Source organism: Peromyscus eremicus, chromosome 22 (genome assembly GCF_949786415.1).
Source record: "Peromyscus eremicus chromosome 22, PerEre_H2_v1, whole genome shotgun sequence".
In the NCBI taxonomy this organism is placed as follows: Eukaryota; Metazoa; Chordata; class Mammalia; order Rodentia; family Cricetidae; genus Peromyscus; species Peromyscus eremicus.
In genome coordinates this window covers 30,427,879-30,445,799 of record NC_081437.1, presented here as the reverse complement: position 1 = coordinate 30,445,799, position 17,921 = coordinate 30,427,879, and the positions used below count along the sequence as shown (strand labels likewise).

The 17,921-nt window shown below is 42.3% G+C and overlaps 1 long non-coding RNA gene across 1 annotated transcript; it reads left to right on the top strand.

Annotated features, from left to right (window-relative positions):
* The first annotated feature begins 36 nt into the window (after window positions 1-36).
* Window positions 37-15,173, top strand: LOC131897645 (uncharacterized). The gene is made up of 3 exons (XR_009375754.1): window positions 37-713; window positions 858-1,162; window positions 14,592-15,173. It is a non-coding gene; the product is annotated as an uncharacterized LOC131897645 (long non-coding RNA).
* The last annotated feature ends 2,748 nt before the right edge of the window (window positions 15,174-17,921 follow it).

Below are 17,921 nucleotides of genomic sequence, written 5' to 3'. Positions count from 1 at the left end.
ACCAAGGCCATCAGCAGGAGTTCTAGGACATTCTTAGCTACACAACACATTCAAGGCCACCCTGGCCTATATGAGACCTGCCTCACAAAGAAAAAAAATGAATACCACTAAACTATTAATACATGCAAAACAGGCATGTATGAATATCAAGTAGGCTGCAAGTGGACATACTACATGATTCCATTCATATAAAGAACTTTTTCTGGCTGAGCGTGGTGTGTGCCTTGAATCCCAATATAAACCTAGAAGAATTGATAGAATAGGACCAATAGGTTGAGACCATGACACCTTACGACATATGTACAAAACTTAGAAGGCCTGTTTTTTCTCCAAATGCTGTTTTTGTGCAATACATTGCACCCAAAGATCTGTGCATAGCCATTAAGAAACTCAAATAAACCCCTGCTCATCCCCAAAAGAAACCTGAAAATTTAACAAAAATTCACAATTAATTTAGTTAGGAGCTAAGCTATTAAGGTTGGGTTTTTTTTTTTTTTTTGTTTCTTTGTTTTATCATTTTGTTCTTAAAAAATGCCCTAAGACTCTTTGTACGGAAGAGGATTTGATTCCAAAATTACATTATTAATCCTTTCCCTACAGATATTTATGTGCACAGATAAGCTGAGCAGTGGTGGCACACACCTTTAATCCCAGCATCTGGGAAGCAGACTCAGGAGGACCTCTATGAGTTCGAGGCCAGCTTGATCTATAGAGTAAGTTCCACAATAGCCAGGACTATGCACCAAGAAACCTTGTCTTAAAAAAAAAAAAAAAAAGAAAGAAAGAAAGTGCTACAGATAAACCGACTTCCAGTTACAGAATTAAAATCTTTCGTTTCTGTCACTTTGTTTTTACAGTGCTTTCTCATAGATCCACTTGTACAGATGCACAAGAACTTTAGCAATAGGATACGTACCTAATACCTTATCAAAAATTTCCTTGATTTCACCGAACATTGATGGGAATGTCCAAGAGCACCGCACCATCTGCTGGACCAACCACATGAGATCACTACAAGGCTACTCAGCTGGAGGTGGGACTCAGATGAGGAGTATCCACATCGTTTGGCCCAGAATCAAGCTGGAGGAAAAGAACTTCTCCAAGTTCAAGCCCACCTGATCTCCCAGCTCCACCCTCAAACTGAAAAGGAAAAGCAAAAGTAGTAAGTCCCCTTGGAGCCTGAGTCCAGCACTTTGCTCTAGGGACCACTAGTAGCTGAGGATTTCTCAACAAGTGTTATTCCTCTCCCCTTAGGGACAAACCTCAGAACTTGTCTCCACAGGTAGTGAGGGCACAGCTGCCCAGGTCCCAGAACACAAGGTAAGAGGTACAAGTGGTAACCAGAACTCGTTATCTCTTTATTTTTTGGAAAATAATTTGGCTGCATTAGCGAAACTATGTCTGCCGGGGAGGGCTGATAAACCATGTGCTGGGCTCCAAGAAAAGTCACCCTGAGCCATGTCCTGGCCCTGCTAGCTGACAGGCAAGAGAGAGCCACCAAAGCATAGGGCCCAGGAATAGTACAAAAAATACCAAATTGAATTCATTGCCCTTTCTCTCAAGCTTTGAAAGATAGCAGTCTAACCTGTAAAATGAGGAAGCATCACACAAGAAGTGCTAAGCCTACAGAAAATACAAATTGTAAAGTCTCACTAAATTATATATACTCAGATACAAACTTCCAACATTTATTAATATCTGAGCCTTCACGAAAAGTGGGCCCCTCCCTGGGCACAGACTCCTCCTGCCTATAATACATAGCAATTAGAATAACCTAAGTGCAAATACCAGCTAACCTGGAAATTAAAAAAATAAATTTCCTCAAGAAAGATATATCGATATATAAGAAATCCTATAGAAATCTAATAAACTGACTTTCAAGTGGATGGTTAACAACACTTCTGTGAGAGTGGGACCAGCCAATACAGAAGTCAACAGTGAAGTTCATAAGGCTACAGTGAGTCTGTAAGCTGCAATCCGTGTGCTGTCCGCTTTCTTCCCTTCCACACACAGTGGCTTCTGGGTGCCATGGGCATCAGGGCAGCATCAAGGCCCCACCCTGTCGTTCATGGGCAGGCAGACTGAACAGAGAGACTAGGTAACCAGCTGTGGCAGGAATGAACGCCCATCCAGGGGCTGTCATGGTGTGGCCTTCTGAGCCATTGTTGGGGGCGAAAATAGCTATTTATAGCAGGACTATGCAGAAACATAATTATGAACTCAAAAAAAAATCTAGGAATAAGATAGTTTGCCTTTTAGCAGCTTGAATTCCATCAACACTTGGTGTTGAAATGACCTGTTTGTGCTATTTCACTGAAAGAGCAGAAGTCCTGATGTGAGAAGTGACAAATGGGGCATAGTAGATGTCTTCAGACAATTGCACAGGGCTCTTCGCTCAAGTGCTGTTCTTAGTGGTGCCTTGGGGTAGATGTGGAACCCTTATCAGGGTTACGGTTAGAGCCTGAGCCCTGATCACCCTTAACCAAACAGGCTTGGCCAGCCAGCCTCAATAAGCCAATTACAGGTGTAATAGCAAAAAAGCAGAAAAATTAATTTTATTCAATGGTAAAGAAATCCAGTGGAATCTCCTCCACAAGTCTGTCTCCAAAATCCTAACATGCCGATTAGATTTTAAAGATTTATTTTTATGTTTGATTGTGTGTGTGTGTGTGTGTGTGTGTGTGTGTGTGTGTGTGTGTGTGTGGTGTGGGTGGGAGGTGCTCATGAGCTAGTTACCTCTGAGGAGAGTGTTGTATCCTATGTGGCTAGAGTTACAGGAGGTTGCAAGCCCATCTGCTCCCTATGAGTGCTGGGAACCAAACTCAGGTCCGCTGCGAGAGCAGTAAATGCTCTTGGCCCCGAGTCATCTCCAGTCTGAGGTCTGGCTTTGAATAGAAGACCGGAAGTATGCATAGGAAAGCTGTGCCTGTCAAGATATGGTACCACCCATCCTCATCCCGAGGCTCTCCTATGACATTGTCTGACAAATCATCAGAAATGCGTGAAATCTTTTTCGAGTAGTTAAGCACCCCTTCTGGCTGGTCCAAAGACCTCAGCCTCTCCCTTCTTCTCCCAGGAAGCTTCCTGTGGACACACCAATTTCTTGGGGTCCGTTGTTCTGATGTCTGATAGCCCTGAGGAGGATACAAGTGTCTCATTAGAATATCTTCATTCCTGCCAGGATGGTCACAGGACCGTTGCTTTACAAGGACCAAATATGCTTTTATTCTGCTTAACACAGAGGGAACTTTCTGGTCATCAGAGCTGCCTGACTAAAATTGCCTCCAGTGTAGTAGGAAAGCTTCTTTTTTGGATGTGTCCTGATTGTTTTTTGGGACCACACAGGGACCAGCTAGGTATTCATGGAACTCTACAACTCTCTTGTGTTACTCAGGGAGCTGTGCCTTCTACAACTTTCGGCCCAGAATTTCTGATCTGTAGGTCCTGAGTGGCAAACTGCCAAAACCTCAAAGCTAATTTCTCACCTGTAATTTCTTTCCCAATTCATTCACCCTAATGTCTGCCTGCTGAGAGCAGCGCTTTTATAAGGCAATGGAAAAGCATTTCCAGAGTCGTGTTTTCTTCTCAAATCTATTTATTCAGTTTTCCTTTGGTGAACAACTTTGTGTTTTGTTTGTTTGTTTTTTCAATATTCAGTCTGTTTCAGCTCAGTGTGTTTCACAGTGTACTAGCCATTATTTTTTTCCTAACTGTTAAATTACCCCCAATCCCTGGGTTTTGCTAAATGGAAGATTGATCAATATTTTTATTGGGAAGCTAGCTTCTTTAAACTTCAGTAACTTTGTAATTGTGTTTCTTCAGGGGTGAGGCTTTTGAGGTTTTTAGTAAATGTGAGTGCTCCCTTCTTCCTCACCACAGCTTAGGGTTTTACTCATTACACTTTGGAACTGCATAATTGTGCAATTAATCTCAAGGATGTCAGAATGCATATTATTAAAAGTAATTTTCTTAGGGAAATAATACATATCTCATTACTTTTTACTGTAATTGGTATTCATGGTCCCTTAGTTTATAGGTTTAAACTCTGCCAGGGATGGCCAGTCTCAGGGCCATATATTATTAAAATGGATTAATTTTTCAAACACATATTCCATTCAATTTCTCATTAAACGAGGCATTGTAAATTCTGCTGTCAGGGGATACAAATAACATGATTATACAATACTTGAATTATTCAAAGTCTTCTCTGCTGGAATGGGTCCTAGACATAGGCAATGGGCTCAGTCTTTATGGAAGAGAGTCTCAAGGTATAGATACCCAAACTAACGATTCCAGTTTCCTTTTTATTGCTGTAACTAATGCCATGATCACAAGCGATTTATGGAGGAAGTGATGTGTTTGAGTTATACTTCCAGGTCACATTCTGTCATTGAGGGAAGTTGGAACAATGACAGGAGCTCCAGCAGGAACTGGAAGCAGAAACCATAAGGAATGTTCCTTACTGGCTTTCTCATTCAGAGGTTCATATGTAGCTACATTTCTTAGATAGCCCAGACCCACCTGCGTAGAGAGGATGCCAACCATGGCAGGCTGTGCTCTCCTGCATGAAACTGATGATAAAATGGTCATGTACAAATATGCCTGCAAACTAATCTGATAAGGGCAATGACTCAATTGGGATGTCTTGTGATTCCAGGCTGGGACAAGTTGACAGTTAACCACTAGCTAGAACACTAACCAAAGATCAACTGTGGTCCACATTGACTTCATAAAAGATGTTGATCATAACACTCAGATGGGAGTTGCGAACAGGGCAAGACCTAAAGGCAGAGTCAAATTTATCTTGCCTGTAATTTCTGAGATACTAAAGTGACTTGTTCAAGGACCACTATTCTTTGTCTAACACAAATATGAAGAAATTCATGAATGGATGAATGAATCACAATGGAGAGAGAAGAATGATGTATGGCAGCACTGACCTGGGTAATGTGTAAAAATGTGTGCATTGACAGGATTCCTGTGTGGCTCCTGCCCTCATATCATGTAGGCAGAATTCTGCTCTACACAGAAGTACACTGTTCCTTATCAAAGGCATTCAACTCAGCAGTAAATCAAAGGCATCCCCAACAATTTAATGGAAATCTTGGAGCATTAATCTTCCGTAAATGCCAGGCATAGGAGCTGATGGTTGACTGTGACAGGCCCTCACTGTTAAGAAGTTCATGGTAGGGCTGGAGAGGTGGCTCAGTAATTAAGAGCACTGGCTATTCATCTTGAGGACTTGGGTTTGATTCTCAGCACCTACACGGTGGCTAACAACCATCTGTAACTCCAGTTCCTGGCAATTCAATATCCTCTTCTGGCCTCCATGGGCACTGTATAGTCATATGTGGTGCACAGATATACATGCACACAAATACACATAAAAGAAATTAAATAATTTTTAAATTTCCTTTTAAAAAGGAAGTTCATGATGTTCTAGATTAGACACATGTTTTATTATAATGATTTCAACTTGGTGTCCTTGCAAAGTCTCAAAAAATTCCCCAGAAGAGGAGAGAACTGTGCTGTGTATTGGAGGGGTAGAGAGAGCTGTGCCTGTAGAAGGGTTTGTTTTGCCCATTGTGAAATCAGATTAATTATCCCCAGTGTTTACTTTAAGAGTTCTTTGTATATTTTGGATAGCAGTTTACTATCAGATCTGTTACAAGTACTACCTTCCAATCTATATCAATAATTTTCTTCCATTCATTTTCTTGAACTAACAACAGATGCAAGAATAATCCAAATTACCTACCAAGACTAATTTAAGCCTTTAAGTTTGAAATAACTTTGGATTTACAGAATAATTATAAAGAGAATAGGGTTTGGTGTGCGTCAGTCATGTCATATGCAGGATGAACAGTCTATCAGGATGGCATTGTCAAGATAGTGACATTAATCACCAGGTTAAACTGGTACTTGCCAGGGTTTTCAGTAAGTGCTGGTACTCTATAGTTTGTCCCCTTTGCATATTAGATATGAGACACTAAGTCCTGTCCCTTCCAGGAAAGAGAAATAAGCCCTACTCATCATCATGAAAGGCAAACATCAATCTAGTTGTTAATAAAAATGATCAAAATTATTATTTTCCTATAAATATCTCAAAGATGTCATCACTAAGAAGAAGACTCCCAAAGAATTCAGCCCAAGATGAACTTTTCTGCCAGTTATTTAAAGCACCTAGAAAATAACCTTTCCTGGGGTATTCTGTCATATTCTGTAAACTGTCCATCAGCTAAGGGACATGCCACTAAGCAATAATGCTATAACGAGAAATGTGACCTCAATACAAGGTAATTACCATATGTCATATATTGACCATATCCTTTTGGCTGTGGCAACTGACTTCAAAACCCCCCAGAACTCCATGTGTCCTAAAGCACCCATCAGGATTACATATCTAGACAGTCTCCTTCCCTTAGAGATACTGAAGCATAGCAATAAAAAGCAGTAACCAATGAAACTAACTTTCTGGTGAGGGCTACTTAGAATAAGTGGATTCTTATCTCAATATTTATTCATCCACAAAGAGTAGTCTGTGTTCTTAGAATAAATATTTTATGAGCCATGGCATATGTTCCAAATAAGAATTAGAATAATAAAAACTGAATTTTAAAAGCTTGATGTAAATACAACTATAGGGAGAATAAACATCCATATGTTATTTTAGGTACCATGTATGGCTAATAGTGTTTAAATATCTGGGATGTCCTCTCTCTGATTTTAAGAGCTGAAGGACTTTCCTCCTTCTCTTAGAATTTTTGAATATTGTGACTTGGTGGAATTTCATTAGAGTCAAATAGGCATTTTCCAGACAAACTTGGCCATGCTATGCTCAGCAGTGAATGACAGTGCCACCCAAGTCTCCACCACTCATAAGTACCAATGAAAGAAACAGAAAAACTGGGTAGTGTTGGAACCTGTCTCCCCACGGGCTCATGCTTCTTCGCGTTCAAGAGCAAGGAACACTATTCCCATACATTTAGAAGCCCATGGCATAATCGGGCTGATTCATTAATCTTTCCAGGGCACCCATGTCTTTCACTTTCTAATGAGGAAGCGAATTAGCCCAGTTTGAATTGAAAAAAAAAAATGACATGTTGAATGAACCTCTGCCTTCACATGATTTTCCTCTGTTTTTCAGCATAGTAATTACTGGATAGTAATAAGCACCTCCCTCACAATAGAATAACTTGATTCCAATGTGTCATCTGCTAATCTGATCAACATTTTCTTCAATAAATGCATTTTTTAAAAAAAGAGTGTGACCTTTGCTACTGAGGTCCATTTTTAAAAGTCAAAAATGCCACTTAAAGGTAATAGTTGAACATCAAAAAGAATATAGAGCCTGAAAGTTTCTAGAGTCACAGAATGGCTTCTGAATTTGGAAGCTATAGGCAGATCCTAAAGGAAATGAAGTAGGAGGTGATGTTTGTGTTGGGCTTGAAAAGAGAGTTGAAAAAAGAGCAATGTGTAAAAAATTATTACTGTGGCTTCTGTGTGTCCCCTAAGTTTCGTGCATTTTAAACTTAATCTCCAGATGGTGATTAGAGGTGTGACCTTCCAGGAAGGATGACTGCATGATGAAGGCTCTTCCCTCATAAATGGATTAACCTATTCATCAGTTAAATAGATCATTTTTTGAGAAATACCTTTGTTATGAAAGGTATTAGATACTTTTCTATTGTTGTGATAAAACACCATGACCAAGACAGACAACTTATGGGGCTGGAGAGATGGCTCAGCAGTTAAGAGCACTGGTTGTTCTTCCAGAGATCCAGAGTTCAATACCCAGCAACCACATGGTGGCTCACAACCATCTGTAATGAGATCTGGCGCCCTCTTCTGGCCCACAGGGACACATGCAGGCAGAACACTGTATACATAATAAATAAATAAATCTTAAAAAATAAAGATAGACAACTTATGGAAGGAAGGTATATTTCCATTGCTGTATTAAAACACCATGACCAAGACAACTTATATGGAAGGAAGATATATTTGGGCTTATGGTTCTAGAAGGTTACAGTCCATGATGATGGAGCAGAGGCAGTAGTGGCAGGCATGACAGCTGAGGAGGTAGCTGAGAGCTCAAGTCACATCTTGAACTGTGAGCATGAAACAGAGAGATCAAACTAGAAATGGCCTGTCTTGAAATCCTCAAAGCCCACTCCCAGTGGCAGACTTTCTGTAGCAATGGCACACCTTCTGAGTCTCCCTGAACAGTGCTACCAACTTGGAACCAGGCATTCAAATGCCTGAGACTATGGAGACATTTTAGTTAACCCACCAGAAAAGGTGGCACTCTTGCCCTGTTTCATGGGAGACCTTTTGCTGTACCATGACCCAGCAGGAAGGACCTCACCAGGGCCTGAGCTTGAGTCAGATGCTGTGTTCCCCAACATCCTCGCCATGAGTATCATGATAAATAGCCCTCTTGTTCTATAAATTACTGTCTCTTGGGCATTCTATTCTAGCAACAGAAAACAAGCTCAGGCAGGTACAGAGCATGAAATTCTGGTATGTAACTACTGGAGCAAGCGGTAATAGGTAAAACTAATAAAAGCATTGTGATTAGGTTTAAAGGAGTGCTAGGTGTTATGTTAAGAAGTTTGAGAATTAACTATAGGACATAGGCAATTAGTCTCCAATTAGTTTCAGAAGGATGGGACTGTAAGGATCAGCAAGAAGCAAGATGGATGCCAAAGATGTCCAACTGAAGGATATTTCAGTAGCCCACCCAAAGGGATGCCCAATGGGAAGGAAATGGAAAAATTAACCTCATTACTTCATGGATGTATCAGAGTGACACAGGTTATATAATTATGGACAATACAAGAATCAGGGAAAGGAAGTCTTGCTGAAAAATAAAATGGACACAATGATCAATTTGGGATAATGAAGTAAATATGAGGGGAAGATGAGGAGGGATTAGATGCTAAGAAGACTTCAGGTCCCTGGACCAATCATGAAGCAGAATATGAGAACAAGTGTGATAAATTGTGTAACATTGAAGATCTGGTGGGTGAAAGATGAAAACTGTGCAAGTAATGTGGATCCTTGGTGTTGGTCAGCTGGAAGAGAAAGGGAGCTCTTTTCTTCATTCCCTGGCTGGGCTGGGATGGTGGGGCATGTGGTTTCCATGGCCCTCCTGGTAATGGTATTTATACAGATCCCAATTTCTGCTGAGGTTCTGTGAAAGGCGTTGTCCTCTGAGGCTCTCGGGGGCTGTGAGAACATTCTACTGCTGTTGGATTATTTCAGACTCAGCAGTAATCATCTTTTGTAACTGTTTCCCTTTTTAAAAACATCTCTCTATTTTGCATGTTTGTGTGGAAAGAGGGGGACACACACCACGGTAGGTGTGTGGAGGTCAGAGAACACGAAGTAGCAGTTGAGTCTCTTCTTCCCTGGTGTGGGTCTGGAGAATGAAGCTTGGGTTTTCAGGCTTGGCTGCAAGTACTTTTCTCACTGAACCATCTTACTGGCCCTTGCTGATGAGCTTCTACAAGTGTTTGGTGGAATTTCTTTTCCACACTGAGAAAGGTGTTACACGAAAGAGAAAACAACCACCCACTTTGGGGAATGTAATGAAGAAACTTGAATGTTTGCAGCTCACAGCTTTTTATAGGCTATGAATAAGTAAACACAGGATGAAATGGGAGAGAATAAACATATGCTTTGCTGTAGAAATATTTGCTTTGTGAGGCATCCACTGGCACCACTCACATTTATTCTGTAGAAGGAGGATGCTGGAGGATGCAGTAGGACTAAAATATGACCTGCCTCTACTAACCCTTCAGGTCTCACTACTAGTCATCCTATTTATGCTTTCATATATCAAGCATTTACTGAACGTCAATGATATGTCAGACACAGAGATACCCAGCTAAAATGTTCAAGAATTCCAATGTCCCAGGTGAGGAGGGCTCATGCAGTGAATTGTGATTGCCTTTGGTGGATCTGCAGATAGACTCATTTTCTCAGCGCTTGGCTTACAGGCATCTCTGTGTAGGGGTGACTGTATATATCCTTTTCCATGGGGGCTTTTCTTGGGCTGAGGGACAGTATAAAACACTGAAACATCTGGTACATCTACAGTATGTTTCTATAATGTTTCATATAGTAATCTCAAAATGTAATGTCTAAGGCAGAGAGAGAATGAGTGATGTTCCTCAGATCACAGTAGTGAGCAGTGAGATCTGTATCTTAGCTAGGGTTCTTTTGCTGTGAAGAGACACCATGACCATAGCAACTCTTACGAAGGAAAACACTTAATTGGGGGCTGGCTTACAGTTCAGAGGTCTAGTTCATTATTGTCATGGCGGGAAGCATTGCTGCATGCAGACCGACATGGTTCTGGAGAGGTAGCTGAGAGTTCTACATCTGGATCCATAGACATCAAGAAGAGAGTGTGAGCCATTGAGCCTGGCTTGAGCTTCTGAAACCTCAAAGTCCACCTCCAGTGACACGCTTCCTCCAACAAGGCTACACCTACTCCAAAAAGGCCACTCCCTATGAGCCTATGGGGGCCATCTTCATTCCATCCACCACAGTCTGGTATGACCAAATGTCAGCCTCCATAGTGTGAGCAGTTTTCTCCTTTACTGCATCATTTGAAGAAATGGTCTGAGAACCGTGCTGTACCTAGCCCATACAGCAGGGGTGGTTTTGGACATTGTTCATGAACTACCCTGCCACATCCTTGATTTCTCTTGTACCATTGTGAGTCTGTGCTGGTGGGCCATTCTCATAACAGCAAATAGAAATGGCAGGTCTTGCTGTGTGGTCGCAACTGTAAGTTGTAATTATTTAATATGCTAGATTTGCGATTACTAAAAATTTCCAGAGTGAGGAACTCAAGCCAGTTCAACCTGGATGTGTCACCAAAGAGGACACTGAAAATCAGACTCCTTGCTTCTGCTAACTGTCTCTGTCCATCAGAGAACTTGGTGATAGATTTCTCCCTGTGCCCTAGTCTGAGATGCTTCATGTACGCAGGCATGTATGTTATAGCAGGGAGCTGAAAGAACAGAGTCCTATTCGTGTGAAACTGTGAACTCTGGGCAGTTTGGATTCAAAGTCTCAGCTCTGTGTTTGATTTTCCTTCCACTGACAGTGCCCACCCCAACCCCAGCAGCTTTCTGTGGGCTTCTGTTATTCTGTCTTTCTTGATGCCCTTTATCACAGATGTCTTAGCAGAACATTTGTGGTCAGTAGGAGAGGGGTAAGTTGTCTGGCATATTCTTGGTATATTATGGTTGATCTGTAGAGGATAGTTTCTTTTGGAATACCATGATATTTATTATGAATTAGAAGTGATTGAGTTACTACTTATATCCTATACTAGGGTTACTTTTTATCTTTGTAAGGAATGTTTCCTTTATAGTCAGGGCTATTTTCAGCACCTTGGGGAGGCCTGGGAGCATGTGGGTCAGGATGATCATTCCTCTGGCTCTTGAGAGGCAAAAGTTCAAGGAAACGCTGGATTGTTCCTACACCCGATACCTTTCCACCAGTGTTCTCGTGCTGAACAACTGAGTAGCCGTAGAAGAACAGGTGATTCTGCCTTGGTTTTGTCTGTTCTTCTTTGTCTCCCATCAGCAATGATGTCACGCCTCTTTGCCTGTGTGCTAGTGAGTTTTTGTCAACTCAACACAAACGAGAGTTCGCTTGGGAAGAGGGAAACTCAGTTGATGAATTACCTCCATTAGACTGGTTCACGGGGCATTTGCTTGATTAATGGTCAGTTTGGGAGGGCCCAACCCACTCTGGGTGGTGACATCCCTGGGCAGATGGTCAAGGGTTGCATAAGCTAAGCAAGCCATGGAAGTACGCTCGTAAGCAGCACTCTATGTCCTCTGCACCAACTCCCACCTCCAGGTTTCCGCTTTGGGTACTGGCGGCATCACTCAAGGATGAACTGTAATCTCCAAGGGAACTCTTTCCTCCCTGAGTTGCTTTTGGTCACAGTGTTGGTCATAGCAACCAAGAGTAACAAACACAGACTGTTTCTCCTCTAATAGGCAGCAGACATTGGAATGCAGGGAAGAGTAAGAAAGATACCCTGTAAATACTCCATTACAACCATGTGATGACTAAAGAGAGTCTGGCCTCTGAAGGATCGGCTGGAAGACTGGAAGTGAACGCTCCTTTCCTGTATATGACGAGCATTTCCTGTCCATTCACATGGCAAGCATTTTCTTTTGAGCCTTTTGTGTCAGGTTTAATTAAGCCAGACAGGTGGATGGATAAAAAGTCAGCTGTAGTCTCTGCCCCTGAGCAGCTTGCTGTCTCTTTGCAAGAGGGAGACAAATTAAAAGACACGTAAAATGTTGTAGTGGTTTTCCAGGCAGGATTATGCACAGCATGTCAATGCATATGCCAGCGGGAAGTAATCTTCCAACTCAGACTTTCCCTGGACATGGTGAGACCCACGGTACATGAAATGTGATTTCCCTCCACTGTCCTAGAGCACTGCAGGGAGAAAATAATACCGAAAAGCTGATGGAGGCCAGATGAATATGCTACAAGGGGCTGAAGGACTATTAATGAATATTAAGAGGTGAGGCCTCAAGAGCAAGCGTGGGTAGGTTTTATGCTTGATATCCAGTCTGATTATTGGATGACAGGATTGCAGAGTTTAATGCATTTATAAATTGGAACCTTCATCCCTCCATTTGCCAACATCTGTTGATCACTATGTGTAGCTTTGACTTAGGGTAAGGATAGAGAACATGTCTGTGCATCCATTGCCATTCTGCTTCTGTTATCCATGGACCACTTTTCAAACTGGAGATAATAATCACACTAGCACAATACAGTTATTTAAAAAGTAAGTTGAGGGCGGGCAGTGGTGGTGCGTGCCTTTAATCCCAGCACTCGGGAGGCAGAGCCAGGCGGATCTCTGTGAGTTCGAGGCCAACCTGGTCTACAGAGCGAGATCCAGGACAGGCGCAAACCTACACAGAGAAACCTTGTCTCAAAAAACAACAACAAAAAAAAAAAAAAAGAAAAAAGAAAAAAGAAAAAAAGAACAAGTTGAGACAATATACAGAAGACATAGAAAGCACGTAAAACAGTCCCAGACCCTTGATCATCTACTGCTGGCTACACCCACGGGTCTAAGAGATTCTGGGGACAAGCACAGAAGAATTCCATCTCTGCTCTCCAGTAATATGGAGTGGAAGAGGAGGAAACCACTGTGGCATATCTAGTGCTATGGCACATGTGGCATGGTTAGAGGAAACATCTGGGTTAGAATTGTGGCAGTGACAGACAACTATAGGGAGGAAGGGCTTTGTCAGTTAAGAGCTGAGTCGAAACTATCCAGAAAAGTGTGTGTGTGTGTGTGTGTGTGTGTGTGTGTGTGTGTGTGTGTGTATCAAATAGCATGGGCAAGGGATGGGAAGCCGGGCATGCTGGAATACTTCCTCTTACATGCTGTGTGGGGAGCACTAGAAATGGAAGAGTTCATACCCAGGAGGACCAAAGAGAGGGTGTCTATAAAGAATACCCACATCTCACAGGGCAGGTGAGCCAGAGGTTGTCCTCCCAACTCCAGATGAGCAAGATGAACTCCGGCAGTTTCTTATGGTGTCCCAGTGAGAAACCGGCCCAGAGTTAGACACTACCCACTGTGTTACTATTTCACATTTCTCAAATGCCCCAAAGAGGTTTAAGCCCCATGACATACATAGAGTCAGGAAAGCATGAATAGCTATGTGCTGGAGTCCACTGCTGCTTGGGTTACTTTGCTTCACATGCCCTGTGCTTGTGGCTGTGCTGGCTCCCTGTTTCACGGAACAGTCCACGTGATTATAATGTCACGTGCACATGACATCCCATGGCCCCAAGCTGCAGAATAAGACTCACTGGTAGCCACAAGGCTGCAATATTTTGAAAATGAAGTCCTAAGTGACGCTTTCAGGTCCCCATCAGCCAAGAAGCTTCCTCTTGCTTACTTTCTATCCTGCTATTTTCGGCACCAAGGTTTTGGTTGGTGGGTGGGGCCTGAAATTGATCTGACACACTTGTTCAGTAAAGTCCAAACATCTCTGGGAACATGCCCCAGGAAGTAGCAAGGTAGCATCAAATGCATCCTGTCTACATGCTTCTAAAGGTCTTTTTAGAAATAGCCTCGAGCCCTGGGGATCAGGACTCCGACTTTGCTGTGTTCCATCATAAACTTACTGAGGCTATCTGCCTTGTCAGTTCTAGGGAGAGGGGATAGGGCACTTTTGTGTGCCTCCTCTGTTGATCATCGACAGAACTTTCTTGTTTCACTTGTTTAAAACAGAAACTGCTTGTCTTCAGGTGAAGAAAACACATTTGTTTCAAATCATAGGGATTTGTTAATTCCCTCATGTTATATTGTTTGACTTCAAGGTACAAGCTTCTCAGAAATGGAGAGTTTCTGAATTTGCATTCTGATGTCTTAAAATATTCCATGGATTCTCCCAGGAATATAGGCATTTTTTCCCCCTTTTAAATCAGTACAAGTTTGGTTAGGGCTTATAAATCAGTAATGTTCTGAACCTAAGAGAAAGCTAAACCAACTTTAAATGTTACCCTTTAAAAACAAACAGGACCTAGAGAGATGGCTCCATGGTTAAGACCACCTGCTGCTCCTACAGAGGACTTGAGCTTGGTTCCCAGCACCCACACCGTGGCTCAAAACCATCCATAACTCCAGTTTCAGAAGATCGAATTCTCTCCTCTGGCCTCCGTGAACGCCTGTCAGACACTTGAGGCAACAACATACGTGCAGGCCAACAGGAGTGGTAACTGCCCTCCCTGTCAGCTTCCTGATGTGGCTGAACACACGGATAAATGATAGAAGTCATTCCTGGCAGCTCAGAATGCTGCTTCTGCTGTGCTTCGTCCAGAGCGATGTGCTATTGGACAGTGCTACTGGCAAAACCACCAATAACAGATAACCACATATCCCATTACCTTTGTTTTTCACAGTTAACAGGGCTAAGAGGGTGGGAGGAGGGCTTGTCCAAGGCACAGTGTCTATCTGCTTAAAAGGCTTGTTGCCAAAGACTGACACAGCTACCTAGAAGCTGAAAAAAATATTTTCTTTTTACCTCAGTTTACTTCTCTGTGAGATGGATGCACATTAAGAAGATTAATAGAGATATTGAATTTAAGCACTTGGAACAGTATATTCAATGAATGTTAATATCACAATAAAGACCTCTTTAAATAAGCTCTCTCTCTCTCTGTGTGTGTGTGTGTGTGTGTGTGTGTGTGTGTGTGTGTGTGTGTGTGTGAGAGAGAGAGAGAGAGAGAGAGAGAGAGAGAGAGAGTTCCTGCAACTGATGCTTCCCATTATCATAAATGAGAAACTGAGGCACAGATAAGCAAAGTGATTTACTTAAAGATGGAACGCTAATATAGAGCACACCTATTATGCTGCCTACACTTTTTTAGAACTGGTTTTATTTTGTAATCTATTCCTGATATTTGTAAAAAATGAGGAATGAAGGATGAACAAGTTCATTGAGTGCCCATGTGCTTTAGACTTCACAAAACCTCGCTATAAAAACATTTAATCACTTTCTAAATTTGCCATCTGTTATTCTACATAAGTGAGTTAAAAATGAAATGAATTGTCTTAAACTGTCACTATGGAATTTGTCGAAAGTGTGTTTTAATTAATCTTGCAGTGTGAAAGGCCTGCGGCAAGCTTTCATGGCACTTCCACTGGGCCATCTGTCAACTCAGAAACCCTGTATTCTGCAGGGGCCTATGTTCTCACCTGTGTGGGGTAAGGTGCAGCCCCCACCATCCAGGTTAGTGGGCAGCCATGCTGCCTGCTCAGACTCCAGCTCCCAAATCCTGCACTAGCAATGTATCTGTGATATGCAGACGAAATTCTAAACAGTCTTAGTAAATAAGAAACACAGAGCCAAATACAGAGGTAATAGCCAAAGAGATCAGGGAACCACTATCTTATCCTACCACCTCGCTGCCATTGCTTCCCCAGAGACAGCTTCTTCCTGTCTGATTTGTGTTTTTATTGCCTTTCTGTTCTGCTTTCTCATTGGCTCTAAGCCCAGCCCCATGACCTCCTCATCACTGCCTGTCTATACAGATCTCCAGGTCTCTATGGTTGGTATTGGAATTAAAGGCTCATGTCACCACACTTGGCTGTGTCCTTGACCACACAGAGACTCTGCCTGCCATGTGATCAGATTAAGGGCATGTGCTACCACTGCCAGACTTCTGTTTATGGCTCGCTATGTGACCTCTGATCTCCAGGCAAACTTTATTTATTAACATACAAATAAAATCACATTTCAGCACAATTAAAATATCACCATAGTGATAACCTCTTACAATCTTTGTAGCCTGAGCAACATCCTGCCAGGGGCTGCCCCTCCCCCTGCTTCGCCCCCACCAGAACTCAGCAAGTAGCAGCTCTGGCTAAGAGCCAACAGATCTGCTCTTTTGAAAACTATTGTTTATTCACAGTAGTTCTTTTCTCATCATTGTGACAAAATACATAACAAAATCTATTTAATTAAAGAAGAATTGTTTTGTCTCAAGGGTTGAGGGTACAGTCTGTCACACCTCAGGAAGTATGGTGGTAAGAGTGGTTTCCACTGTGGTAGCAGGAATGTGAATGGAAGGCCACATTTTTTTCCAGTTAGAAAGCAGAGAGATGCATGCTGGTACTCACCTCATTGTCTCCTTTTTACTCAGTCCAGCATCTCAGCCTATGCCACCATGCCACCATTCAGGGTGGTGCTAATCCCACAGATTCAAGGAGAAAGACTATCGACCCAAATCATGGCCAAATTAATTGAAGCAAGCAATTAATTAAAGCAAGCTTTTAAAAGATTTGTATACATGGACTGACTCCCCCTAACGGCAAGTTTCAAGAGATCAACATTGGATGTGGGGAGGATCAGAAGTTTTTAGGTCAGGGTAGGGGGTTTCCAAATGGGGGATTTGGCAAGCAAATAAGTGATGTTACAGAAGCAGAGCATAAGCCATAACAATTTGGTCATAACAACCTTCTGAAACAAAGACGTGGATGCAAGGTGGTCATATCAAGGTAGTCATAACAAGGTGGTCACAACAAGATGGTCGTAACAAGGTAGTCACAACAAAGGAGTCATAACAAGATGGTCATAACAAGGTGGTCATAAGTAGGTAGTCATAGCAAGGTGATCACAACAAGGCAGTTGCAACAAGATGGTCACAACAAAGTGGTCATAACATAACAGGTGGTCCTAATAACCTTTTTGTTGTGCCCAGAGTGCCACCCCCAGAGAGACCACCGAAGACCAGCATACCAGAATGCAAAAGCAAGGCTTTATTGGGGAGCACTACAAACCTAGGCAGGGACCCTGTCAAGCAATCCAACACAGTGCAGGGTGGAGGAGATGCCCAGCCTGAATTGTGCATGGCTTTTAAAGGCAAAAAACCATAAAATTCAATAGCAGGGGATTTCCATACATGTAAATTTCTGATTGGCTCATTTCTAGGGACTTTGCAGAAATCATGGTTTAATCTTACTTCTAAGGGAGTGGTTGCCCATCACTGTTTCTCATTGGCTGCCTGTAGCTAGAGTTTTCCTGCCTGGCCCACAGTCAGGACAAATCTCTCTCACCTGCCAGTCCCACAGCCTCTTAGACCCAACCAAGTAAACACAGAGACTTATATTGCTTACAAACTGTATGGCCGTACCAGGCTTCTTGCTAACTGTTCTTATATCTTAAATTAATCCATTTCTATAAATCTATACCTTTTCACGTGGCTTGTAGCTTACCGGCATCTTCACATGCTGTTTGTCATGGCGGCGGCTGGCAGTGTCTCTTTCTGCCTTCCTGTTCTTTCTTTTCTCCTCTCTGTTAGTCCCACCTATACTTCCTGCCTAGCCACTGGCCAATCAGTGTTTTATT